Source organism: Lynx canadensis, chromosome B1 (genome assembly GCF_007474595.2).
Source record: "Lynx canadensis isolate LIC74 chromosome B1, mLynCan4.pri.v2, whole genome shotgun sequence".
Lineage (NCBI taxonomy): Eukaryota > Metazoa > Chordata > Mammalia > Carnivora > Felidae > Lynx > Lynx canadensis.
In genome coordinates this window covers 67,609,374-67,637,213 of record NC_044306.2, presented here as the reverse complement: position 1 = coordinate 67,637,213, position 27,840 = coordinate 67,609,374, and the positions used below count along the sequence as shown (strand labels likewise).

Here is a 27,840-nt window from a genome sequence, read left to right as displayed (position 1 = left end):
TGGGTGTTGTATGGAAACCAATTTGTCAATAAACTTCATATAAAAAAAAAAAAAAAAAAGAAGAAGAGATTGAGTGTCTAAGATAAGATCAAAGCAGGTTGAGGGCATAGGCCTTGGAGGTCCCCTAATAGATTATGTTGGCTGCTATTGCTTGTAGGGACAAGCCGGGTGGTCTGAGAACAAGTAACTTATACCTTTGCAGGGGTTTGCTACTCGTGACTTAATTGTTATATTGATAAGAGAATACAAGGTAAGTTTTCAAAGCATCTGTAAAGTGATGATTAAAGACATTGGGTTATCTTCCTTCACAAAATCTGTTTACTTTCATTTTTTGATGCCTTCAGAACTCATTATCTGCAATTCTTTATGATGAACATAGAAAATAAGGGGAGAACTCTTCCAAATCATGATTTTATTTATTTATTTATTTATTTATTTATTTATTATATACTTTATTGTCAACTTGGCTAACATACAGTCTATATACTGTGCTCTTGGTTTTGGGGGTAGATTTCTGTGATTCATCGCTTACATATAACACCCAGTGCTCGTCCCCACAAGTGTTCTCCTCAATGCCCATTACCATTTTACCCTCTCCTCCACCCTCCCCATCAATCCTCAGTATCATGGTTTATTTTAAAAAGGACATATAGGGGCACCTGGGCAACTCAGTAGATTAAGTGTCTGGCTTGGTTTCAGCTCAGCTCAAGATCTCGCGTTCCACGTGTTCGAAGCCCACATCTGGTTCCATGCTGACACTGCAGAGCCAGCTTGGGATTCTGTCTCTCCCTCTCTCTCTCTGCCCCTTCCACACTCGCTCTCTCTCTCTCTCTCTCAAAATGAATACATAAGTTAAAAAAAATAAATTAAAAAGGACCGATAGTATCACGTATAATTGACAGGAAAGTCCTCTAATAGGAGTGTCTTCTTCATCTGTGCAGATAGCTTCGGTTAGGAATGATACAGCATAACAAAAATAAGTAGGATTAATTCAGAAACAGTCAGTGAAACTTACATATCACTTCATGAAAGGCTAGAAACAAATCCCCTGAGCGACTCCATGGCGGAAAACATAGTGTGCCTCATTGTCGCATTGAATACTGGGGAAGCTTCTCAGAAATCTGGCTCTCCTTCAGTAGACTATCTCATAGAATAAAAAGACATCAACTCTCCATATCCCTGCACATGAAACGAGAAATCTTAACGAGAAAAAGCTGCAGCTGCTTTTTCATGAGAAGAGGAGGTGATGATGTGGTAACAGATGTTTAGCTTCTCCCTTAGTGACAGAGCATATTGGTGATTTCAAGTAGGGCTGGCATCTCAAAGAAAGCAATTAGGTTCTTCATGAGTGATGGTGGTAAAGAAACCAAAGTAATTAGGACAGATTAAAGCAAAGAAATATAAATATCTTGCCCCAACAGAGGTCGAAGCTACATGACCACAATCATTTTGGCAGGAAACAAAGCAGTACATATGGTCATGGGCAGCAGTACCTTAATATCCCAAAAGTATATTTCATAAATAATGGTTATTAAAAGCCTTTAATTTAAGATGTCTTATGTAGTCACATCAGGAAAGCATATTTGCTGGAAATATTTGTTGATGGCCTTTTAAAAGAAGATATGGGTATGTTTCAACACTACCATTTTTGAGAGGAACTTTTAAATTTTATATCGTAAATACACTTACAGCAGATTCTAGGAAAATAATAATTATGAATTTGAAATCTATCTTATGTAGGTATCATCTGGTTGAATTGTAAAAAGCTCTTTTTTTTTTTTTCAGACACACTTGCCTATTTGTACCTTGTTACTAGTCCGCTATCATGATGTAGTGGGCGATCATCTTGATTACTTGCTGGCGAAATACAGAAGCACAGGCAATGATGCATAAAGTTATTTAGTTTAGGCATTGCAATAAATAAATACACCTGAAAGAGTGGCTTAATTGTAAGCTTTTTTTAGTTGTTTTAAAAAATAAAATTAAAGGTAAGAGTAATTCTACGGTTCTAAGTTCAGCCAATTGAAGAGTTAAATAACTATATGAACTAGTGTCAAAGGCACAGATTAATAAACCAGCCTCCTTCAACAGGGATTAAATTTTCAGCTATACTGTATCATGGTCAGCTTTAGGATGATATGAATAATTCCTATTTGTCAGACCCTTCTCTGATAGCATGCCCCTCTCTCCACCAGCATTCACATGGCTGACGCTTTTTTTTTCCTGGTGACTTTTTCTTTTAAATTTTTATTTTAATTCAAGTTAGTTAAAATACAGTGCTATATTAGTTTCAGGTGTACAATACAGTGATTCAACACTTCCATACAATGAGTGTTTTGTTTTGTTTTGTTTTTTTGATGGAGCTGAAGATCTTATAAGATGCTTAGGTGAACCATGGAATTAAGAGTTAATGCTGAAACTATGCTGGTAAAGTGGACTAACAATAAAGTCACAATTTTCACTACTATTAACTCTACTTATTTCTCTCTTCTACACACAGTTTAGATGGTTGGGTCCTTTGGGAGACTAAGAAAATATTACAAGATTGAGAGGCACACCTACTTTACTCTGAAATTCAGGGAATGACCATGTCCAAAGTTGATTCTATAAAACTGCACTGAGTTTCTATGAAATTCTATGAAACTGAATGTATATAAATTTTAAAATATCACTAAATCCTCCAATCCCTTCCAAGTTCTTTCTCCCACCAACATCAGGACCACGGCAATCTTCACAATAATAGAGGTGAAAGGCAAGATTTCTGATGCTTCTTTTGGAAAGCCTCCTTAATTTTTCCTTTTATGATTCGCTATTCATAGCACTTAAAAATAATTTAGGCATTGTACACTAAGTATTCCAAAACACACCTTCCCTTTTCCTCCTTCAGTGTATTGAATTGAAGCCAAGAAACTGAAGTGAGAAACATCAGAAGAGACCAACAGTAATTGAAATGGCATGGGCATAAAAGGCATCTTGGGAATGACTGAAACAAAGAATAAAGGTACATATGAAAGATTTTCTTCCTCTGTTATCTGATTTTGTTTGACTTTTAAATATTCCTCAACAAATATATTCATGACATAAGAAAATTAATATAAAAAAAACACATCTAAAGCATATTTTAAGACCTAATTTTTTAATCTAGAAATCAACTACAGATATAAAACTTAACATGTGACTAAGACAAAAATGTTTTGAGTTTAGAAAAATAAGCACATTGAGTACAAACAAATATGTCTGAAATTTTAAGAGATATATACATTACTTTATGAGAAAGAGTAAATTGGAGGCTACCAGAAAGGAAAACAATGATAACTGAGATTCAATAAAGAAACTAAAACTGACTGTGATACCTTTAAGGTTTTTAACATCAGCAATTTCACTTAGGAATTTTTCTACTATGACTAAAATCCTTCTTTAATCCTCAAATTTGGATTCCAGATGTGATGACATATAAATATGGCTGCAGTTCCATTATGAGACTAATGAAATAATCTACAAATAGATGGCATTATTTTATAACTTAACTGACATCATTTAAAGAACTTTATAGTTATTTAAATAAATGATACTACATTTAGATCCTAAGCAAGCAAAGAGCTAGGAATTATTTGATAATGATTAACATCAGACGTCCTAAGACATTTGAGTCTTCATTAAACTTTAGAAGAATGACAGTCTCTTATGCTTTGGCTCTCTCCCACTCTAACGTCCTTTTTTTTTTTTTTTTTTTTTTTCCTTCCCCTCCACCATGGGTTCCTGTTAAGTTTCTCAGGATCCACATAAGAGTGAAACCATATGGTATCTGTCTTTCTCTGTATGGCTTATTTCACTTAGCATCACACTCTCCAGTTCCATCCACGTTGCTACAAAAGGCCATATTTCATTTTTTCTCATTGCCACGTAGTATTCCATTGTGTATATAAACCACAATTTCTTTATCCATTCATCAGTTGATGGACATTTAGGCTCTTTCCATAATTTGGCTATTGTTGAGAGTGCTGCTATGAACATTGGGGTACAAGTGCCCCTATGCATCAGTACTCCTGTATCCCTCGGGTAAATTCCTAGCAGTGCTATTGCTGGGTCATAGGGTAGGTCTATTTTTAATTTTCTGAGGAACCTCCACACTGCTTTCCAGAGCGGCTTTTGGGATGAGCACTGGGTGTTGTATGGAAACCAATTTGTCAATAAATTTCATAAAAAAAAAAAAAGAAACACTAGAAAAAAAATAAAAAAAAATAAACTTTAGAAGAATGAACACTAGGTATTAAATGTAGAGAATACAATAATCAAATTGACTCATTGTTTCAAACTTTGAAATGAGTGGAAGGCATATATGATGGGGAACACCAGATAATTTGGAAGATATTAAAAAACGATGAAAGCATTAGTTTTGATATACATTTTGCTCCATATTTATTGGGAAAGAGAGTTTGAAATTAAGCTAGTGTTCAGAAATATGTGTCCTACTGTGAAATACAGACTGTATAAAACAAAGTGACTGTACCTATAAGCAGTCCTCAGAGGATTAGAGCCAGAGTAGCGTGGGTTGGAGTTTAAAAAAAGATGAGGGGACAGAGATGAGAGAATCACTATAAGAAGAGACTATTTATAAAGAAACAAAACACATCCACAACTCTACAGGGTTTTGAAAACAAAGAATAATTTTGTTCCTCTTAATAGCAGAAGTATTTGCAAGTCAAACCAAGTACTGGCAAGCAATATATAGCCCTTCATCAGTCTTCTAATCTTTTTATTTTTTTAACATTTATTCATTTTTAAGAGACAGCACCAGTGGGATGGGCAGAGAGAAAGGGAGACATAGAATCTGAAGCAGGCTCCAGGCTCTGAGCTGTCAGCACAGAGCCTGACGCGGGGTTTGAACCCACAATGACCCCAGCCGAAATTGGACGCTTAACCAACTGAGCCACCCAGGCACCCCAGTCTTCTAATCTTAATTAATAAAAATTCATGACCCATAATCTGTATGGATTCTGTATGAATTATTCAACTCACGTAGGTGGATTACAAAACGTAATTTTGGACTAAAATACCGTTTAGGTTGAAATCTAAGTCGATTGATAACCCCTGAAGAGTAGGAATTTTTTCAAACTAACCCTATTATATACCTTTCATTCAAGGACACAGGTACTGCGATGAACAGAAAATAATCTAAATAAACTGGGGGCCGTTTGCTGAATGTACTGACTGAAATTAATACTTTATTCATCATTCCACTGCCATCAGCTTTCTGATTTTTACATCATAGGATGCCGTAACTACAAATGCATAATCCAGGAGAATGTAGGTCAAAGGAAAGTGTGAAAAGCATCCTAAAATCCTTAGACACAGAGGAGAATATATTGACACTCTGAACAGAGTTAGATATAATGATGATACCGATACATAAGGGATGTAACTTTTCATGCAATACATTCCAAAGTACCCAAGCTACATTTAAAGCGTATCTGATGATCAGAAGAAGGGGAATTCTGGTGTTCCTAAGGTTAGCAGAGAGATTAGTGCATGCTATATATCACCAATTAAACCAGGTTGCTTTACATCAAATTTTGTGATTTTAAACTCTATCACACAGAAAGCAAATATTTTATGATGTCCTTTTATTAGCTTGAAATGATATCTACAGGGAATATAACTTACCTAGATACATAATTTTTACAATATAACCTACTATATACAAAATGGGTAAAATAAAAATAATTATGCATAATAAAATCTATTTGCTATGCAAGCTTAAGTATTTTCTACCAGAGCAATAATCTGTAAACTAGGGACAATATACCTCTGTAGATACACAAGAGACTTATTAAAGATTTTAGTAGGGAGCCTAGTGGCTTTGTTGTTAAGCATTTGACTCTTGATTTCTGCTCAGGTCATCTTACGGTTCCTGGGATCGAGCCCTGAGTCAGGCTCTGCAACAATAGATCCTGCTTGGGATTCTTTCTCCCTCTCTCTCTATCTCTGCCCTGCCTGCACTCTCTGTTTGTCTCTCTCAAAATAAGTAGACATTGAAAAAAATGTAGTATTCAGTTTGGGAAGAGTTAGTTATTCACAATTAAATAAGTGGAATTATAACTATTTAATTATGACCTCTAAAAGATGGTTTTAAAATCTAAGCACCTGATCGATATATACAATTACTGAAAAATAATATGCATTTTATCATGATCATTATAATGTTTTAGTTATACTTCATTATTACAAAATAATTCATAAAATATGACATAATTTGGTTACTCTTATATGATAATAAATAACTTATACTAGATCTATGTCATTTTACCTTGAACCTAGATATATGTTAGTCCATTTTATATAGTGCATTCAACAAAGTTGTTTTTTTTCCCCCTTATATAACATAGTGGTTCTTATAATATGCTTGAAAACACATTAATATGTTCATTTCTGCAGAAAACTGTAGTAAGGTTTATATTTCAACAGAAAGTAAGTCTTACTGGTTGAATGAAAATGCAGACTGCTTTTTCTTTTATGTTATGTGATGAATATTTTCTGCATGTCAAATCTGTAGATCTAAGCACAGGTATGGTGAAAGTATTTATATATGGAATCTAAAAAAATTAAGAAGAAAAACAAACTTATAAGAAAAGAGATCAGATCAGATTTGTGATTACCAGAGGCAGAGGGTGAAGGGAGAGGAAAATGGAGGAAGATGGGTCAAAAGGTAAAAACTTCCATTTATAAATAAGTACTCGGGACGCAACGTACACCATGATGACTGTAGCTAATGCTGCTGCTGCTATAGTTGTTAAAAATAAATCTTATGAGTTCTCTTCAGAAGGAGACTTTTTTCTTTTTCTTTTTTCCTTTCTTTTCTTTTTATTGTATGTATATGAGAAGATGGATAAGCTGAACCTATCACAGTAACCATGTATGTAAATCAAACCATCAGGCTGTATGCCTTCAACTTACACAGGGATGTATGTCAATTAATTTTCAAATGGGAAAATTGAGAAAAATCTCCTCCACCAATTTTTTTGTTCGCAGAAATATATTAAAATGAAATAATTAATTTCCTAATTTTTTCTGAGTTTCTCTAAGTAAAAGAGTAACAGGTAAAATTAACTGTTGTTTTACAAATCTTGATAAAAGCCTTGGTTACATTTCTCAGCAATTACAAAAGCAGCTCTAATATTGGATAAAAAAAAAAACTTTAGAATCCCTATGGCTTACAATCTTTGCTTTCAAAAATTGATGGTAAACATATTCAAAATGTCAGCTTAAAGATCACTAAAAATCATCAATGTTGCTAATTCACTTTGCGATTTTTGGTGCATACCAGGGAGTTGAAAAAATTGAGTGATGTTGCTTTAAGAAAGCAAAGTTTTTCAAAATAATCATTTATAAGAATTCAAAGTAGAAAAAGAATTGACGGTAAACCTTGCTTTTATCAGAACAGTAATAAGCATCCAAGAAAACAGCCAAAATCATCTAATAAAAAAGTATTCATTTAGTTTAATATTTAATTACCAAAATATGCAATATATTTAATTTGTAATGTATTAAATTGTATACCAGTAATACTTGGGATTACAACTCATTCAGAAAAAAATAAAGTCAAAGTGCTGTGGACAAATGGAAAATATTGTTTAACTTTATACACATATGTTTCTTTGGGAGTTGCATGCTTATATATTTGAGATGTCAATTTACTAACAAGGAAATGTAGTTATTTAAAAATAATTTTAGCAGGCACAAAAACAAAAGTGTCCAAAGACCATTTTACTAAACAACGTAAAAACTGCTATATTCTCTTTCCCACACATCCCCTTACATACATACGCAGACACACACACACACACACACACACACACACGCACTTTTCCATAATATCCCTGAGACAGTGCTATTGCTTGTAGAAATTCACAATTCCAATGGCAAACCTGAGGAACAACATACTTGCATTCTAATGCAAAATAGAGATGGAAATACTGAATATACACCTTTATATTCAAAGATAGACATAAGAAAGAATAAGTAAAAAAGTATACCACAGAACTAATAAAATTATATCATAAAGAAACAGCAACATTGCCTAAAAATCCAAAGACCATCTATCTAAATTGAGATTTTTTTGAGATAAACAGCAGATATAAAAGCCACATTCTTGCTATATTCAAAGATGCATGAATGAATGTGAATGACTTCAATAAAAAAGAAATAAAATTACATAATAAGAAAAAAAAACTTAAGACAGGTACATTTCTACTTTTATGCCAATACAGAACATTAAAACAAACAGAATCTTTGCAGCCAAAAGAGAACAGACTATAAATTACAAATATCAACAAACATAGGAAGGCTATAGTATGAAATAAGAATATTCATACTATTATTTATTTACATTTATGTACTTACTCATACATTTAATAAATATGTGAAAATACATTACTTAAACAATAAGATATTATAATGATTAAAATGGATAGGATTCCTGATTCTAAAATCTAAAAAAAAGGAGGTATACTATAATCAATTAATGATAAAGTAAGTGTAATATTACAACTGCCCTTAGTTTGGACAAGAGCAGCACATGGTGACTTGACAGAATAAAACATGGGAATTTAGCCTGATTTAGAAAGTTTTCCCAGGACTGATGATAGAGCTGAAAGCTGAAAATTGAGTGAAACAAAAACAAAAAGGGAAGGGGCACAAAGCTGGGAAAAATAAGATTTGCAAAACCCCATCATGTTACCTAGACGGGATGTGTGCAGGGGTCAAATAATTCAACATTAAAAGTATTATACAATTACTAAAAATAAACCACAGAAAAACCAGAATTATCACAAAGAAATAGATAAAATACACATATCAATATACATATATTAAATGTATTCAAGTATGTGCATATTATGTGTACATATGTATTTATTATATGCATATACTTTATATATTTTTGTAAATTTGAATCTTTGTGTTTTATAGACACATGTTATATTGTGACTGCATGTTTAATCAAGAAATATGTGACTTGTCCCCCTCACACACACATGTTTTGGTAAGCTGTAGTAACAGTAAACTGTGAAGCACTCACAGTTTATGTCATACAAATAGTCATATGTGCAAAATGGGTAGATCTCCTGGTTCTGAAATTTGTAATTACTTTAACTTCTGTTGAGGATTTTACTTTTCTTATTATATTTATTTGTGTTGGTTTTGATTCGTCTTCTTGCCCATTCAAGCTTTTAGTATTTCCATGTCGTATTATCTACAAATTCAATTAGAGTTTGGTGTGTTAGAAAAACATATTGACCAGCATATTAATGTATGTGGCAACCTTCCACATATATCACTAGAGAGTTACTTCATTATACCCCTAAAGGTCAGTACTATTAAAGCTTATCGTATTTTTAAAAAGATACTACTACATAAAAGCTAGATAATCAAAGTTTTCAGGAGAAAGTAGTTGTGTTTGTATATCTCGCTAAAAAAAAAAAGGGGGGGAATGTTGTTTTTAGTAAATAGTGCTAAAGGTGGCCATCTCTCTCTCTTCCCCTCTTTTTTTTAGCCATGAAAAAATGAATTCAAAACAAATAAAACTGAGAATAACTCAGTTGAAAATGGTAAAGGCATAGTTTCTGTGTCCATCTGATTTTGGATATAAAATTTGAGTTTTTCATTAAGTCTAATATGTAAAGATGAATTTATAGCTTGGTCAACATTACTTTTACTTAAAAAAAAACTTTTACTTTAACAGCAAAGTAATGAAAAATAAACATAGAAGATCAAATATACATGATGGTGGAAGCAAGGCAGTTCCTTAGTACTTCCTTATTTCTTCAGTGGGTGCTTTTGAAATTCAGTGGTCTCAGCAGCTAACATGGAGAGAGATGCCTCCTGGGACAGATGAGCCCAGAAATCCATGCTACCTGCTGCCTTGTTTCCCATTTATGTCCAGTTTGGGGTAGGATACATGTCAGTCTATCTAACTCAGGATTTACATCTGAGGTTTATAATTTCTTACTGCCCCAGTCTCATAATCCAGTTTGATAATACTTATAAAGTATCATATATTATCCAGCCATATCTGAGCTATATATTTTATTTCCTGCCGCACTACACACCCATTTTCACACCTATTTTCTGATTCAGTGTAACAGGACTAGCTGCTGCCTATGAAAAACTGGCACTGGGAGATTTCTCCTTTATTTTTTTTTAACGTTTTTATTTATTTTTGAAGGAGAGAGAGAGACAGAGCATGAGCAGGGGAGGGGCAGAGAGAGAGGGAGACACAGAATCCGAAGCAGTCTCCAGGCTCTAAGCTGTCAGCACAGAGCCCGATGTGGGGTTCGAACCCACAAATTGTGAGATCATGACCTGATCTGAAGCTGGAAACTCAACCGACTGAGCCACCCAGATGCCCCAGGAGATTTCTCCTCTAAATGAGAACTTGAATGATGAGAAAGACTACAGAATTGGTCTAGGACTGTAACAGCTAGTGAAGTCTATTCTAGACCAAAAATCCAAACCAGTGATCTTTTTATAATTCCTTTTTAGTTCGTGTAATTCTAATACTTTATGTAATGCTAATTATTTCACTAGAATTAAGTTTTAAAGTTCTTTCAGAAGGCTTTTTTAAAGAGAGGTATTTGTGTTCTAATATTACTAATGATTACTTCGCAAACTTTTATCTACTTTGAGATCTTTTTAAGCCTGTATCTCATTTAACAAGGGTGAATAACTATAAAATCTCAGAAAAATCCTTTTGCATTTAAGAGAGCTAGTATATTTGTATTACTATTATTATTATCTAATTAAAATCAAGTAAAACGGCACATATTGACACAACTGGAGAAAACGTTAAGCTGAAATAATTTGATATATTTTAATAATCTAGATTCACTCTGCTTATGTGATATAGGTTGGATTTAGTAAACCTATCATCTGCTGTAAATTATAGAAAATCATTTGGGAGATAAAATATATATTTGAATACAGCCAGTTTAAGTTATGCCATACAAATAGTCATATGTGCAAAATCAATGTAGGACATGGGATGACAGTGTATATTTTTACCTGCATTCATTTTCTTACATTGTGTCTCTTCAGTGAAAAAGTATCTACTGGGGGCTCTTTTAACTTATAGAATAAAAAAGAGGGGAGAAAAATTGCATTCCAATTAACAATAAATTATTTCCCCTTGGGTCTGATTTAATATTTATTCTGTAGTATAGCACAAGTTGGGAAAGTAGAAAAATTGCAAATATTACTGTGTTGTTATTAATATTTTTCTATTCTTCTGAACATTGTTGAAGGTAGCCTCATCCACCTCTGTCGAGATGTTAAATAATATCTCGAGTGCCCTGTTCATGATGAGGTGAAAAAGTGCTTTTTAGAATTTGCAAGGTGTTAGCTGTGAGATTCCAAAGCAAGATTTATACTCAAGTTCCTAAGGTTTTTTTTTTTTTTCTGTTTTTTTTTTTTATCATAGATGGGAACCAAATAGATCTTAATAACTCTGAAGGTTACTGATTCCTTTTTGACAACATTAAAATCAATTAATGTTTTAAATTTTTTTTTCAATAAATGTTTCCTAAGACTTTCCCTACAATGGATCAAGTCCTATTCTAGGAATTAAGAATGCAGCATTAAACTGAGAAGTTACATACCATTGAAGGAGACAACTTATAATTCAATAACTACATAAATACTTACACGAGAAATTGGACCAGCTGTTCAAGTGCTATACAAAATGTAAATCAGTGTGATATGCTATAACGACAGTGTGGCTCCATTAGGTTGAGTGGTTAAAGAATGCCTGTCTGAGTGGGTAACACACATAGCCAAATTTAGAACTATTCATGTGAGAATCAAGTGGAATGGTATTCCAAACAATTTTTCTAAAATAAGAATGGGCTCCATGCATTCAAAAAAACCACAGGAAGGCAATGTGACTGGACCATAGAAGCAAGAGAAAGAGTATTATAGGGTGAGATCATCTTTCAGGCCTTGTGAAGAAGGCAGATGATGTAAAGCTGTTTTAGCTAGAAACAAGTTTAGAATTTGTCTCAAATGTCAACGTGATTCTTGGAAGAGTTTTATGCACCTGTGTGGAGAATAGTTGGTAAGGGTAAAATGTGAGAACATAGAAGGCCAATTAGTTAATCCAAAAAGAAGTTGTGGTTAATACACTGATAGTAAAGATAGTGCAAAGTGGAGACATTAGACATTAAGATAGATTTTTTTTATATAGGGAAAATTATGAGTTACTGATGTACTGGGGTGAGGGAAGGTAGTACTCAAAGACAATTCTTCAACTTTTGACTGAGCAACTGATTGGAACCAATGATCTTTAATGAGTTGGGCAAGACTGAAAGAAACATAGGAGTGTCAAGAACAGGAATCAAGACATTTGACATGTTAAATTTGAGATCACTCTAAGAAGTCTACATAAGCCTATTGAGTAAGAAGTCTGAGGGAGGTTCAGAGAATTTAGATATAAAATTAAGAATCACCAACCTATAGTCCCATGTTGAAGTGACAATTGAAATGGAGAAACTGATAGTGCCGGAGAGAGTAGAAATAACTTCTTCAAATAAAGAGAGGAGAGAGCCCAGGGTATTAGTAAAGAGACTTTACTTGAGTGATAACTACAGGGACATTTTATCCATGGTAGCAAGATAGAAGGCAGAGAATGCACGTGCATGTGCATTTGCTCTTGATAAGGTGAAATCAGTCCATTCAGATTGGTTCTGTTTTCCCAGTGAAGCATGGATCAAGGCTATTAGCTGAGAATGAAGAAAGAATAGCAAAAAGAAAATTAAAAGGGATATAGAAAATGAGCAAGAGATTAGGGGTAGTATAATTTTTTAATGTAAAATATAGTCAGATTTCTGAGTTAGGTGTAAAGTGATTATTTGAAATTTGTAGTCTTGAATTTAAGGTGAGACAAATCAGTTCTGATGTGTGCATTCATGGAGAAGGCAGACAATTGAGTTTAATTAGGAATCAGGTAAAACAGATGGAGAAGGGGGAAGGGAGTTAAAAGTGTTTGCTAGGGTGTTGTTACAATTCTGGAGCATTGACTCTAAGCTGAACAGGAAATAAAATGAAGACATAGTTTGGAGAAAGAGGAGTTCATAGAAAAAAAATCAATTGGAGTTTTCAATAAGGTGAAAATATCAATAAAAAAGAAACTGAATTAGAATGATAGGAAACATGTTCAGAGAGTGCTTTTTGTTTTCTTTCATTTTTTTCACCTATCTTTGAGTCCTAATTTATGTAGTGATTAAAGAAAAACAAACAAAAAAAAAACCCAACACATTCATTTGAGAAGGCTTTACAGGTGGTGTTGTCAGGATATGATTGAGTTTCTGTTAGAAAGAGGTAGATGGACATGCAGAGTAGTTTGAAAATTTGAGGAAATTTGTTGATCATAGATCTTATCAGTCAAAATATATCATAGGATGGTCCTGGAGATGGTTAAACATAAGGATTTATGCCAGATTAATACATATGTATGATTGGATGTGGGCCTGGAGTCATGGGTTTCTAATGGTGTATAACATATAGGAGGTGTCTATGGTGTATAGATTTTTAATTGTATACAGGAATGTATGACACTTATAAAGTTCATCATGGTAGTCTGTTGAGGAAAGACAACAACCATTTTAATATGGATGGTGTGGAGCCTCAAAGCATTTTCATTTTAGTCCTGGGGGGGGGGGGTGGTATCCATGATGATGAGTGTGACTGAGTGCCTGCTCCAGATATGGCTTCTTTAGGTGACTAGTTCTACTGAGGCCTTTTTATCCAATAACCTTGCTCCATGGCACCCAGTGTTCCTCCAGTAGGAGCTAAGAAACTTTCTCTTTTTTCAAGTGGTAGAGTATGGTTGTGGCTGGACTCAGAGGGGCTCAGATGGTACTTTTTCTCTGTACAACAGTGCTGCGAAAAGAATGATATATAGATGATTTAACATGGTTTAATATTTGTCTGTGGGTACTTCAGTCACATTTAGTTCATAACTTCTAACAGTAGATCTCAGATATTTTTCATTGTGCAAAAGAATGAAGAGGTAACACACACACACACACACACACACATATATATATATATATACTCATGCACAGATAAATAAATACATATACATATATATTTATTATATACAAATATATGTATTTAAAAATCAAAAAATGCACATTGGCCCAACTGTATGTGTTTTGCACATATACAAAAATAGATACTCTGACAGCAAATTTAAATTGTGTATAGGTAGGAGTCCTAATAGTTTCCACAAAGAGTGTGCCTGAGTAAGCTTTTTGGAACATGGCCACCCCGTTTTAGAAACCACTCAAAATATGCCCACTATCAGAATTATATTAAATATTATTGATATTATATTAATACAATATATTAATCTGAATTATATTAAATATTATTGATATTCAATAATATTTCAATATTTCAGAATTAATCAGAATTATATTAAATATTATTAATATAATATATTGATATTATATTATCAGTGGGTTAAGAAACCCACTATCAGAATTATATTAAATTAATTCATAATTATAGTCAGGTATCCTAGTATATACAAAATATATAAGGATATATTTAATTTTTGTGAGAAAATCATAGGATGTCTTCAATTCACAAAACAGATAAGAATGAATCTGTCCAGTAGATTCTCTGTTTTTCAAGAGATTAAGCTTATTTTAAGCTTGTAAAACCTGATTTCAGGATTTACTGTTTATTACAAAACTTTTTCATCTGCCCCTGACTGCTTTCAGAGTTAACATGTGTGGAATTTAAATGTTTTCTAATGCTCTAAATTTTATGCGTAAACGTAGATCCAACACGTGTGTTAGCATGGCATGCCATTTGATTCCTCTCAGTCTTCACCTGCGCTCTCCTTCTTTTTCCCCATTGTCCCTCCTTGATTTGAAACCCAGTCATCTCATATTTGGTTTGCTTCAATGCTTTCTTTCTGTCTACTCACACTGTCTTTCACCTTTGACCCAGTCTGTGACCCATCACCACATTTCTATTCTAAATTTAGTTCTTGTACTTTGTAACTGTCACTATTGCTGAGGTGCTGCTGATACTTATTAAGTTGGATTCTAATCTCTCAGCAAAACATTCTAGAGTACTAAGAAACTTTTTTGAATGACCTGGCTTTCTATTATGATTTTAAATTTATCTTCCCCTATATGAAACTTTACTCCAAAAGTTTCAACTTTTTATTTTGCTGTCCACTATTCATTTTTATTTCTTATTCTGGGCTTTGTTTGATCTTGTCAATTCAGGCTTCTCCTTTTAAGAGTCAATCTGTATATTATAGTAAAAAAGAACATGTATCTCCTTAAGTTCATTTGTAAAAGATTATATTTGTTAGTGATAAATTAGCTTAAGTGAGAATACAACCACGAGTATGTTCAAAGACACAAAAGTGTACTCTAAAACTGTACCCACTGGAGGATGGATCCGGGAAAATGGAAGCACTTTTGTTTGAACTGGAATATGCAAACTTAAAGGTTAGACATGGGCTTGGGCTGAGATGTTCTGCATAATAAACAGGAGATTTTGAATGTCTCTGGAAAATCCAGGAGAGACAAAATTTTCTACCAAGGTTGTCACTGCATAAGAAATATGTGAGAAGAAATCAGAATAAGGATATTGGATATTGGAAATATACAGATATGACTAAGGAGATTTGGGTTTGGTTTAAATTATTTTATAGAAATGAATAATATAATTTTCCTTTACATACACACTTTAGTAAAATTTATATTAACCAATTAATTTTTTTAGTTACTCTTTTGGGAAGAATCAAAGAGAGACCGATATTTATTCTTGGAGTGATAGGGAAAAAGTGCAATGCATGGCTTCAGAAAACAGAAAATGAGAACTTAGCTGATATCTTAGACCCAAAAGTCCTACAAAGTACATCTAAGTACTATCTCTTTAATATATCCTCCTTTAATGTTTATATCTCACAATGTCCCCCTCTAGGTCTAGCTTTCTTGTATGAATGTTTTAGCAAATATAGCACTTGTTCCCGTACCACCACATATAATACTCATTATTCTATTTTATAGACCCCATTTTCTCCATTACACTACACAAATATTTGAAGACAGGAAAATATAATCTAAGTGTTCTTTAGTCCTTTAAAAGACTGGAATTTGGGCATAATCAACTCCTTATAATTGTGTATCATTAGTATTAGGGCATTTTCAATACATAGCTTCTTTATGCGTTAAATAGTAAAAATTATTAAATACTAAGATTACTTGTTATTTTATGCATATTCTAAGTAAATATGATAGGAGAGTGTTTACTGCACATGCAAGAAATATTGCCAGAAAATTAGAATCTTTCATTATATGTCTTCATTTTGTATTTTAATTTTTTGAAAAGCTATTTTATAAGCTATCAGTAGCACTAAAAATCTCCAAATATGGGTTCTGACGATAATTTGGTGTGGACAGATGGATAAATGCTAACATAACTGTTTGAAAGAGCCAATAGGGCTCAGAGTTTTGGTAGTCTCCCCCCCACCCCTGAAAGTCTCCTATATCAGAAAATGTCATCACAATTAAGCAAAGAAAAATCATGGTCCAAATCCTGGCCACAAATAGCAATACTGTGAGTATAACATGCTAATTAACTTTTTGTGTATTGTTTGAATTGCTTGGCTTTATTTAGTTTGTCTTTCCCTCCATCTTTTCTAAAACTGAAAGTGGGACTGAGCCAAATAATTAGTTAACAAGTTTAATTGTTATGACAAGTCAGAAGATGCATAAGCATAAATGACATAAATAATACTTGATTTAAAAAAAAAACCCTAAAATCCATTCTTTACCATATGAAAGATTTGTGAATATGTAATGACAAATCAAATTACCAAAGTCCAGTAATAGTAGAATTATGGAGATCTATCATTGAGGAGTGAAATAATTATGAAATTTTTGATGTTTTGCTAGCTTTTCAATGTATTTTCAATTTTATATTTTTATTTCACAATATGTGTGAGATAGGTAGGGGCAATGCTTAAAAATTAGTGATTTTTTATTGATACTAAAAATGTGGCTGCTTTGGTATGGGGGGGGAGCTAAATGGGTGATAGGTATTAAGGAGGGCACTTGTGATGGGCCCTGGGTGTTATACGTAAATAATGTATTACTAAATTCTCCTCCTAAAACTAATGTTACACTATATGTTAACTAAGTAGAATTTAAATAAACACTTGAAACATTAAAAAAAAATTTAATGTGCTGCATTGGAAAACCTGATTATTTCCATGTTATTATAAGTGCATTAAGAACAGGAATTCTGGACTTCTCTTTGCTACTAATACTAGTGATTTTTATTTTTCAGTACCTAATTGTATGAAAAAATAGAGTGAAGTTATATAATATATACAACAATTTATTAAATCTTGTTGAGTAGCATCAATTGCCATAGTACCATAAATGAACCATTGACTAGAATGCACAGTACCACATGATAGCTTACTCTTCACTAGTGAGTGTATGAAAATCTGAGATGGTCGTAAGACATAATGTATTGTAGTGAAATCCTTGAAAGAATTACAAGGCAAGAAAAATATTTATTGATAATGATGAGCTAAATTAATTCTAATTAACTGATTCCAACATGTGTTGAACTCTCTCATGCAGTTAATTGGTTTTGATTATTTTACAGATAAACTTCTAATCTATTGTGGTGCCCAGTTTACCACAAAATTGGTTTGTTGAACACTCGGATCATAGTTGTTGTTGCAAAGTTGTTGTTGTATGACTTTGATAATCAAAATCTTAAGATCCTTGTTGATGTAGTAGTTGATGTAGTAGTAGTATTTCAAACATATTTTCCCAAATCATCAAAAAAGTAAGAGACAGTGTAAATAAAACACTAGGCACTGCCATGGTTTTCCTGTTTCTGAATTCACTGAATTATGATAAAGAGGATTATAGACGTAGCAGCAAGTTTCTAAGGATGCCAGCAGGAACCTAAATGTCTACTACTGAATCTATATCTACTAAATGGATTGCTACATTCCATCATGTGATAGTACTTTCTTCCTTTTCCCCATGTGGCTATATGATTATAGTTTCCAGTAATGAGCTTAGAAAATAAACATTCTTCTTAAATATATTGCTGATGCAAACATTTTTTTTGTATTTAGACGACATCTTTTAAAATAAAATATTAATTATTTTATAATTAAACTACATTATACGGCAATTATTTGACAGTCACAATTTGGTTTAGGAGATAAATTGATCACACTCTTAGAGGCTGGTGGCAGATCATGCATCTAATAACTGTCCAGTAAATGAAGAGCGAATTATGCAGATAACAGCAGTCCATGAGCACATTCATCACTATATATTTACTAACTATAAAAATACCTATATTATTTTCAAGTCTTCTTCCATAGCTAAGGAGATGAAATAATCAATACAAAGCTCTTGAATTACTAAACCAATTACTTTATGATAAAATTTTTAGGATTTTGATGAGAAGCCTTATTTATCTCTTCTGTCAAAGTTCTTTATAAATTGTATACGTACATGAAAAACACAATACATATGTGTGTGAATGTGTGTTTGTGTCTATCTTTCTATCTATCCATTTATCACATCAGCAACGACTCTTTTAAAAAACTGAGAGAAAATGAGTTGAATAAGACATTTTCCTCACTGGCAGAACTGTCCCACCAATTATAGAAAACAATGAGAAATTTTGTGAGTTTTTAAGGAAGACAAACTTAAATATTTTGAAATGTTTACAATTCACTCATCCTGAAATAAGTTGAAAAAATATGAAATTGCTCTACACCTCAACATAAAATAAGTCTTCTATGCAACTGATAGGAAACACTGCTGATTTGGTTGTACTATTTTTACAAACAGGCTGGAAACAACCTCTGGATGCCCAAGATTGATCTGGATGGATTAACCTTGAGAGCAAATAGTAGCAGTGCCACACATCATACACACCATCCAATATTTTGCAGTGGAAAGGCTGCCTGAGGCAGCATATTGAAAAGACTGCAATATAGCTTAATACTTTGAACTGTTAATGGTTCCAAGGACTTTGCCACAATTGCTTACTTCTTCCTAATCAATGCTTTTAATATTAGATGATTATGCTGTTTTTGGTGCTGCATACTTTATGGCCACGTATTGCTACCTTATACATTAAAGGCAGTAACACTCGAAAGTATTTATGTTGGCTGTATTTTAAGTTTATTCTGAGAAATTAACTCAAATTAGTTATTCTCATTGCTTTGTGAACCGGTTAAATATACACTGTCTCACCTTGTCCCCCCAAAACAGCCAGTCTGTTTAGCTCTCATTAAATTCTACACATCTAAACTCCTTAGAAAAAGCAGCTGCCCGTGATCCTTTAATTTTTTGATAATATACAAAGTATGTTCTATAAGAACTCTACCCTACAAGCGGTCTTGCAGTGCATTCCCATTGGTACTTTTGAGTATGACTTCAGTCTTCTATGTATGCCTTTCCAAGGACCTAGGGCTTCCTCTCTTCTATTTTTCACCATGCAAAAGTTTGCAGTCTTTTCCAAACATCTGTACACAAGACATACTAATCAACTAATTAAACTTCCTTTTTTAAAAACTTACTAAGTATGAAGTATAGTTTTAGGCATTGAGGGAGACACTAAGTAAAATTAAAATAACTTCCTCATCTAAATTTACAAAACTGGCCTCACAAGGTTTAGATCTACAATTTATTTTCTTGATATTTCTAAATTCTTGTCCTGTGTGTGTATATACACACACACACACACACACACACACACACACACATACGTATATACATATATGTGTATATATATGTATATACATACACATACATGTATATATGTATGTGTATGCATATATGTATATGTATACATATGTACATACATGTATATAGATGTACATGTGTGTGTGTGTGTGTGTGTGTATATATATGTATATATATGTCTTCTTTCTCTACAAAGTTTTTTTTTTTTTGGTTTCCTTGGTGGCTCAAAATTTAAAATTTAATCTGAATTATTCCTAATTTTTTATTCAGTCAGTGGCTAAATTCTAGCCTACCTCAATAAGGCTTTTCAAATCCACCCTCTTGTTTAGCATGTCACTGCACAAATTCAGGCCCTCATAGTCTCCCACTACTAGGCAAGAGTAGATGTCTCCTAGAGAGTTTCCTTGCCTTCATCCTCTTCTTGGTATAATCCATTCTAAAGATAACCTACAATGCATTTCTTAGAGTTAAAGTTACTACTCAGCCCCTAGGCAAGCTTTTGACAAAAAGTATTTGATAAATAGCTTCCATATGATTCAATAGACTTTAATTTCCAATTTGATCATGATCAATTCGCACCAAATTCGTCAACAACAGGCACATTATTTTGTATGTTAACACAACTACCTGCCCACCCCCATTGCCTACACTGTTTCTGTCCTAGACTACCTGCTTTGGCTCTTATTAGCTAGTTCATATTTTTCTGCCCTTATTCCCTCTTACCTTCTGGGACTCTAATACATATGGTAGACCATTTTATATTATTCCACAGGTCAGTGAGGCTGTGTTTATTTTTTTCCACTTTGTTCTATCTCTACTTCTGTTTGGATAACTTCTATTGTTCTACTGTCATTTTCTCTGATCTTTTATTCTACATTTAATCTGTTGTCAATTTAATGACATATATATATATGGCTTCCAAGTTCTAAAAGTTCCATGTTTCTTTTTAAAAATGTCTTTCATTTCTTTCCTCATTATCTTCACTGTTCACTTCAAATTTTTATGTTATTTTAAAGTCTTCATTTATTAATTCTTCCATCTGTGACTACCCCCTCCCCCAATATTTACTATGTGGCTCTGACTTTTCCACCCTTGTCTAACTCCAAAGGCTGCTGCAGGACATGCTGGGAGATGTAGTTCCCAACCCTGTAAGAATTAAGATTCTGGAATGTTTACTTTGCAACCAGATTTTGCTTTCTAGAATACAGATTTTTTTTTTTTTTACTTAAATTCTTTATTGAGTCCCTGTTGTCTCCAAGGAAGAATCCAAAACACCAACAGATTTCATGATCTGTCTGTGGTTGCCTCTCCAACCTCCTCTATACTATAACAAATGCTTGCGGAAAGGGGAAAAATTATATTTTCTTACCCTTTCTGTGTTAAACACAAATCAAACAATTGAAGACTCAAAAAGTGAGTTTTTGAGAAAAATATATTGGGCTAGATATAATCATCAATGATCATTTTGTATCCATGGCATATTTTTATGGTGTTCTTAGAATTATCTATTTTTTAAGTTTATTTATTTATTTTGAAAGGGAGAGAGAGAGAGAGAGAGAGGAGAGAGAGAGAGAGAGAGAGAGAGAGAGAGAGAGAGAGCACAAGCAGGGGAGAAGCAGAGAGAGAAGGAGAGAGAATCCCAAACAGGCCCCATGCTCAGTATGGCTCAATCCTGAGACCAGAAGATCATGACTTGAGCAGATATCAAGAATCAGAGGCTTAACCAGAGCCCCCCAGGTGCCATGGTTCTTAGAGTTAGCTTAATTATGTCTTCACACAGTGAGTCATACAGAGAAAGTGGGATTTTCAAAAATGTTTCTTCAGTTGAATCACAGAATTTTAATAGAATTCACTAGAACCTACCCCAGAGGTCTGAATCACAGTCTCTGCAAGAAGGGTTAGATGTCTTAATTTTAATAGCTCTGTAAGTAATAATGAAACAGCCATGGTTACAAATCACTGTACTGAAAAGCAAAAGATTGCATTCCTATATTTCTACTGTTTAATATGATAGATAAACTTCAGTAGGCAGTCAGGAAATCTTTGTTGAATTTATAAAAAATATAGCTTTTTGCATTTTACATATGTAGTTTACACAGTTAAAATTTTCTTAAATCATATTTGTGTGTAACTGTATTTGTTCTGACTATCATTTTAAATGGGGATCTGATCTGAGGTGGAACAATCAATGCCTATGCATTCATGATCCTTAAGTTGGTGTCAATGGATTTATTCTTAACCATAATACACTGACACACAAAATAGTCAATTGCATATTCTGTTCTGTCAAATTCTTTCATTCTGTTTAAAGGGCATGTTATACTATGTTTGTCTTTGTTAAATGCACATTAGCTAACTTAACATGACCAAGTTGTCACTAGAGAATAAATCAAGAATTACAGAATAAAATAAATATTCTCATCTTAAAAGAAAAATACCACCATCATTATTCAAATTAAAAGGTAAATGTGAACTTCACTCTAGTTTTGCAATCTCTCTTTATTTCAGTCTAGTGATTAGCGATGTAGACGTATAACCCTATCCGATGTTCATTTTTATTTTTATTGTATTTTGGCAGACTTGCCAACCCTTCAACCAAAGATTTAACCACAAAGAAAACAGAACGACATCAAAGTATTAGGCAAGCTGTGCTGTGTCTGCTTTGATAATAACGCGCTTTCAGAAATTCGAAAGTTTCACGAATAATATATTTTAGAAATAAGTATGTGGTCTACACTGGGTTTGGATGACCTTATTTTAGAAACCTGCCCTTGCTTTACTTTCAAATAGGAAAATCCAGCAGTATTATTTGCATTCCTTGCCTTATCACAAATAAATTTAATAATTTGAATGAGGCTTGTCTTTCAGTGTTGGTTATGTTAAGTCTTTATTTTATAGACTAGACTTTTTCCTTCTCATTCATTCACCTTTTCAATGATCACCTGCTGACAATCTATAATGTGAAACATTGTTACACGTTACTTGAAATGTCCATAATGTGGATCATGGTCCTTGCCCTCCAGGAGATTTAGGGTAGTAATAGAGAGCAACACTGCAAAAATGACCATAGAAAGTTAATAGATGATAAAATCAGCACACATTTATTCTAGTCTCTTCAAAACTTCCAATTATATATTAAGCGGAGGTGAGTAATTTGATCCTTCTGGCTCTCAGCTTTCCCACCTATTATATGAAAATAAGTTAGATTAAATTCTCAGCAACCATTCAGGCACAGCTACAAGGTATACTCTTAGTTGGCTTCATAATTGTGCTACCAGATACAAATCACTTGATCAGTATTTCCTCAGCCATAAAATGAGAAGACCTTTCTTACCTTAGGTAGATACAATCCTAAAATACGCTGTGACCACAGTGAAATGATTTTTTTTTAATTTTTTTAACGTTTATTTATTTTTGAGACAGAAAGAGACAGCATGAATGGGGGAGGGTCAGAGAGAGAGGGAGGCACAGAATCCAAAGCAGGCTCCAGCTCTGAGCTGTCAGCACAGAGCCCGACGTGGGGCTCGAACTCACTGACCGTGAGATTGTGACCTAAGCTGAAGTTGGTCACTTAACCACAGCGCCTCAACAGTGAAATGATTTGTTGTGCAAAGGAAGACATAGTGTAAGCCTTTTCTCCAAGGACTGCAATTAGGATATTTAGACATGCTTATTATTATTTATTTCAGATAAACTATGAAGAGAGACCCTAAATTTAATTCTGTAGCCAGGACATAAAGTCCTTAATTGGAAAATTATTCTGAAAATTAATTTTTGTTCTATAATCTTGTCTATTCTATTTATGAATAAAGAAGAAAAAAGATAGCTAATGAGAATTACTGTGTTTGAAGTCTTTGCTACAATAATCTGGGAATTTATTTTTTGGTATACTAGTTGATACTATACTCAGCTATACCAACCATCGTTTAAAACATCACACACCCAAGAATTTCTCAACTTTTGTGTTACACTCATGCCAATATTTAATCTAGATTTTCTAAACCTGTATCTTTTTCAGTAGATACCTTCCTGGGAGTTTCCAGCCCAAACAATTATAAAAACTAGACTAGTCGTATGTATCCCCAGATTGTGACTGGTGGGTAATTCTTGCTGATGGAGTGAAAAATACAATATCACCCTTGAGGATGGTTTCTGCAATTACCAGCAAAAGGTCTGCTCTCTGGAGCCATCCAAAATGACTGGCCTCAGCATCAAGCTCCTTAAATTTGTTCAGGTTACAATTGTTCTGTTAAGTGAGAAAAGTAGAATTTTATCTATCCATCTTACACTAATTTAAGGATGACTTAAAAAAAGAAGCCTTGGGGCACCTGGGTGGCTCAATCAGTTGAGCATCTGACTTGGGCTCAAGTCATGATCTCTCAGTCTGTGAGTTCGAGCCCCAAGTCGGGCTCTGTGCTGACAGCTCAGAGCCTGGAGCCTGCTTCGAATTCTGTGTCTCCCTCTCTCTCTGCCCCTCTACCACTTGTGTTCTGTCTCTCTCTGCTTCTCAAAAATAAATAAATGTAAAAAAATTTAAAATAAATTTAAAAAAGATAAAGAAGAGTGGTCTCCAAAATTGTAAAAATGTGCAGAGGATGGGGCGCCTGGGTGGCGCAGTCGGTTAAGCATCCGACATCAGCCAGGTCACGATCTCGCGGTCCGTGAGTTCGAGCCCCGCGTCAGGCTCTGGGCTGATGGCTCGGAGCCTGGAGCCTGTTTCCGATTCTGTGTCTCCCTCTCTCTCTGCCCCTCCCCCGTTCATGCTCTGTCTCTCTCTGTCCCAAAAATAAATAAAAAACGTTGAAAAAAATTAAAAAAAATGTGCAGAGGAATTTATATTTCAATACATACATATCAATGCAGATACATGCACGCACACATCACACACATACACACACACACACAAATTTTATTGCCCCAAGTCAATTATAATGCCTGGGGTTTTTCCATCTGAATATATTCTATTGTATCTCATCAAAGCTAATCCCAGATATTTGTCTTTTCCCCCAATTCCACACACCTGGTTTTCAGGAAATTCCCAAAAGGCAGTATACCAGACACATCCCAAATTTTTCTCCAATGAGCTATACTTTTGTACAATTCCCTCTCCTTGCATTCATGTGGAATCTTGATTTGGTTTTAGCCTTTAAAATATAAAAAAGGTAAAAATATTTTTAAAATGTACTTATAATACTTAACCAGTTGATTTTAAGTTATTCAAAAGAGATAATATTCTGTATGGGCCTCACTTCATCAGATTAAAACCCTTAAAGAGGAACTGGTCTTCCCTAGGTCAGACTGATTCCTCTGCTGCAGTTGAAGAAGCAAATGGCCATGATTTAAATAGCCATGTAACCACCTATAAGGTAGGACAATGCAAGCAGACTAGGACATAAGGGCATATGCTGGCTGAGAGCCAGAAAGATAATGGGAACCTCAGTAAATTTTGTCAACAATGTGCAGGAGGAGGTTGGAAGTGGCTCCTTTTACAGTCAAGCCAATGGTTGAGCCCTCAACCTCAACTGACATCTGGATTGCAGCCTAGGGAGACTCTGAAACAGAAAAACCATCCAAAGCATACCTAACCCCTGGTCCATAGAAACTATGAGGCCATAAATGTGTCCTGTGCTAAGGTCCTAAGTTTGTGTAATTTGTTTTATAGCAATAAAAAACAAATAGAGGTGGCATCTTCCATCTATAGGAGGAGCAGGTTTTCCACATTCTGCGATGCTAAGCCATTCACAGAAAAGCAACACCAATAGACTACTTAAGGGAAGTTCCTGACCATTGTGTGAAAATGGAGAGCTTGCTTGTGTGAGCTCAGAGCTTTTCTTGGGAGCTTTCTGAGCATCTGTTTGTGTGCACATGGGTTTTTGTGATAAATGACCCTGTTCCCAAATCTTGTTTATATTTTATCGCTGGCATTGCTTCTGTTCAGCTTCATATTGAGCATAACTTCTCCAACCTCAGTTTTTGTCATTTCTCCATAAAGACTAAATCCAGACTTGTAGATGGGGGCACAGACGGGTGACATCCACTTGTTTCCATTCCCTTAGTACTCCGTGTATTTTTTTGGTGCGTCATCAAACTGAAAACAACCACCAGCCAAAACAAAAACTGTTAGAACAAATCAATGAATTCAGTAAAGTTGCAGGAAAGAAAATCAACATACAGAAATTGTGTCTCTAAACACTGACAATGATATATCTGAAAAAGAAATAAAACAATCCCATTCACAATAGTATTCAAAACAATAAAACACTTAGAGATGAATTTAAGCAAGGAACTGAGGGATCTGTAAAATTGATACTAACAAGACAGTGATGAAAAAAGTTGAAGAAAACACACACTGGAAAGATAACCTGTGGTCATGGATCAAAATAATTAATGTTAACTGTCCATATTACCCAAAACCATTTATAGATTGAGTTCAATCCCATTAAATTCCCATGGCAGGGTGCCTGAGTGGCTCAGTCGGTTGAGCATCTGACTCTTGATTTCAGCTCAGGACATGATCTCACAGTTTGTGGGACTGAGCACCAGGTTGGGCTCTGTGCTGATAGTGAGATTCTGCTTGGGATTCTCTCCCTTTTTCTCTGCCCCACCCCCACTTGTGCACTCACCCTCTCTAACTCTCTCTCAAAATAAATAAACTTTTAAAAAATATTTTAAAAATTTCAATGGTGTTTTTCATAGAAATAGGGGAAAAAAAAACAATCCCAAAATTTGTGTGGAACCACAAAAGGCCACAAATAGCCAAAGGAATCCTGAGAAAGAACAAAGCTGGAGTCATCATACTTCCTGATTTCAAACTATACTACCTATGGAAAATAACTCATGTCCATCAATGGATAGAATGGACCAAGAAGATGTGATATAGATATAGATATAGATATAGATATAGATATAGATATAGATATAGATATATATTATAATGGAATAAGATTTAGGCACCCAAAAGAAAGAAATCTTGCTATTTGTGGCAACATGGATGGGCCTTGAGTGCATTATTCTAAGTGAGATAAGTCAGACAGAGAAAGACATGTACTGTTTAATATCACTTATATTTGAAATCTAAAAAGGCTGAACTTATAAAAATGGAGGGTTGAATGGGGTGCGGGAAATGGGGAGAATGTGATCAAAGTGTATAAACATACAGTTAGACTAAGTTCTGGGAATCTGATGCACAGTATTGTGATTACAGTTAACAATTCTGTATTATGCACTTACAAGTTGCTAAGAAAGTAGATCTTAAATATTCTCACCACAAAGAAGAAAAGATAATTCACTGATGTGATGGAGGTGTTAGCTAATGCTACAGGGAAATCATGTTGTAATATCTAAGTGTATCAAATTAACATGTTGTACACCTTAAACTTACAAAATATTATGTCCGTTATGTCTCAATAAAGCTGAAAAAGAAAAAGATTCTGCCCTTGGTCGCACATAAGTAACTCATACAGACAAAGGGTAGAGGGAATGATGATGTTTAATTCTTCTCACTGAAAGCATCTGAATCAAGACTTGTTCAGACAAGAGGCTCAAGAATCCTTGTTTTCTCTATAGCTGTTAGAAGATGAATCATTATAAAAATAAGGAAATCTAATTTTTGATTTTTAATGCTCAGTAGAATATTATTTGCCTAAGTAATGTTTACAGGCACCTGAAAATTCCTTTACATTATACAATTGTATCATTATCATAAATTAATAATTATCTACAAATTATATAATTACAGTTATAATAACTATTTTATTATATTTTTGTATTACGATATTGAATTCAGGAGTAGATAACTCTCATTTTAGATATATTAGTTGCTCTTAGAAAGGAATGAAAGGGTCAATGATTGAATTAAATTTTGGTGAGAAAAAAATCATGATAGATTGATTAATTTGACATTTTGGTGTTGCTATCTTTGAATCAAATGTAGATATGCATATTTTATACATGTGTGATATTGATATCCTTGTAATACTTATGTAGAAAATATCTAAGAAATGCAGATATTACCCACATTTGTTCTCATATT

The 27,840-nt window shown here is 33.8% G+C and overlaps 1 pseudogene; it reads left to right on the top strand.

Annotated features, from left to right (window-relative positions):
• Positions 1-1,060: 1,060 nt before the first annotated feature.
• The window catches only part of LOC115512980, a 53,756-nt pseudogene continuing 26,976 nt past the window's right edge, over positions 1,061-27,840 (top strand).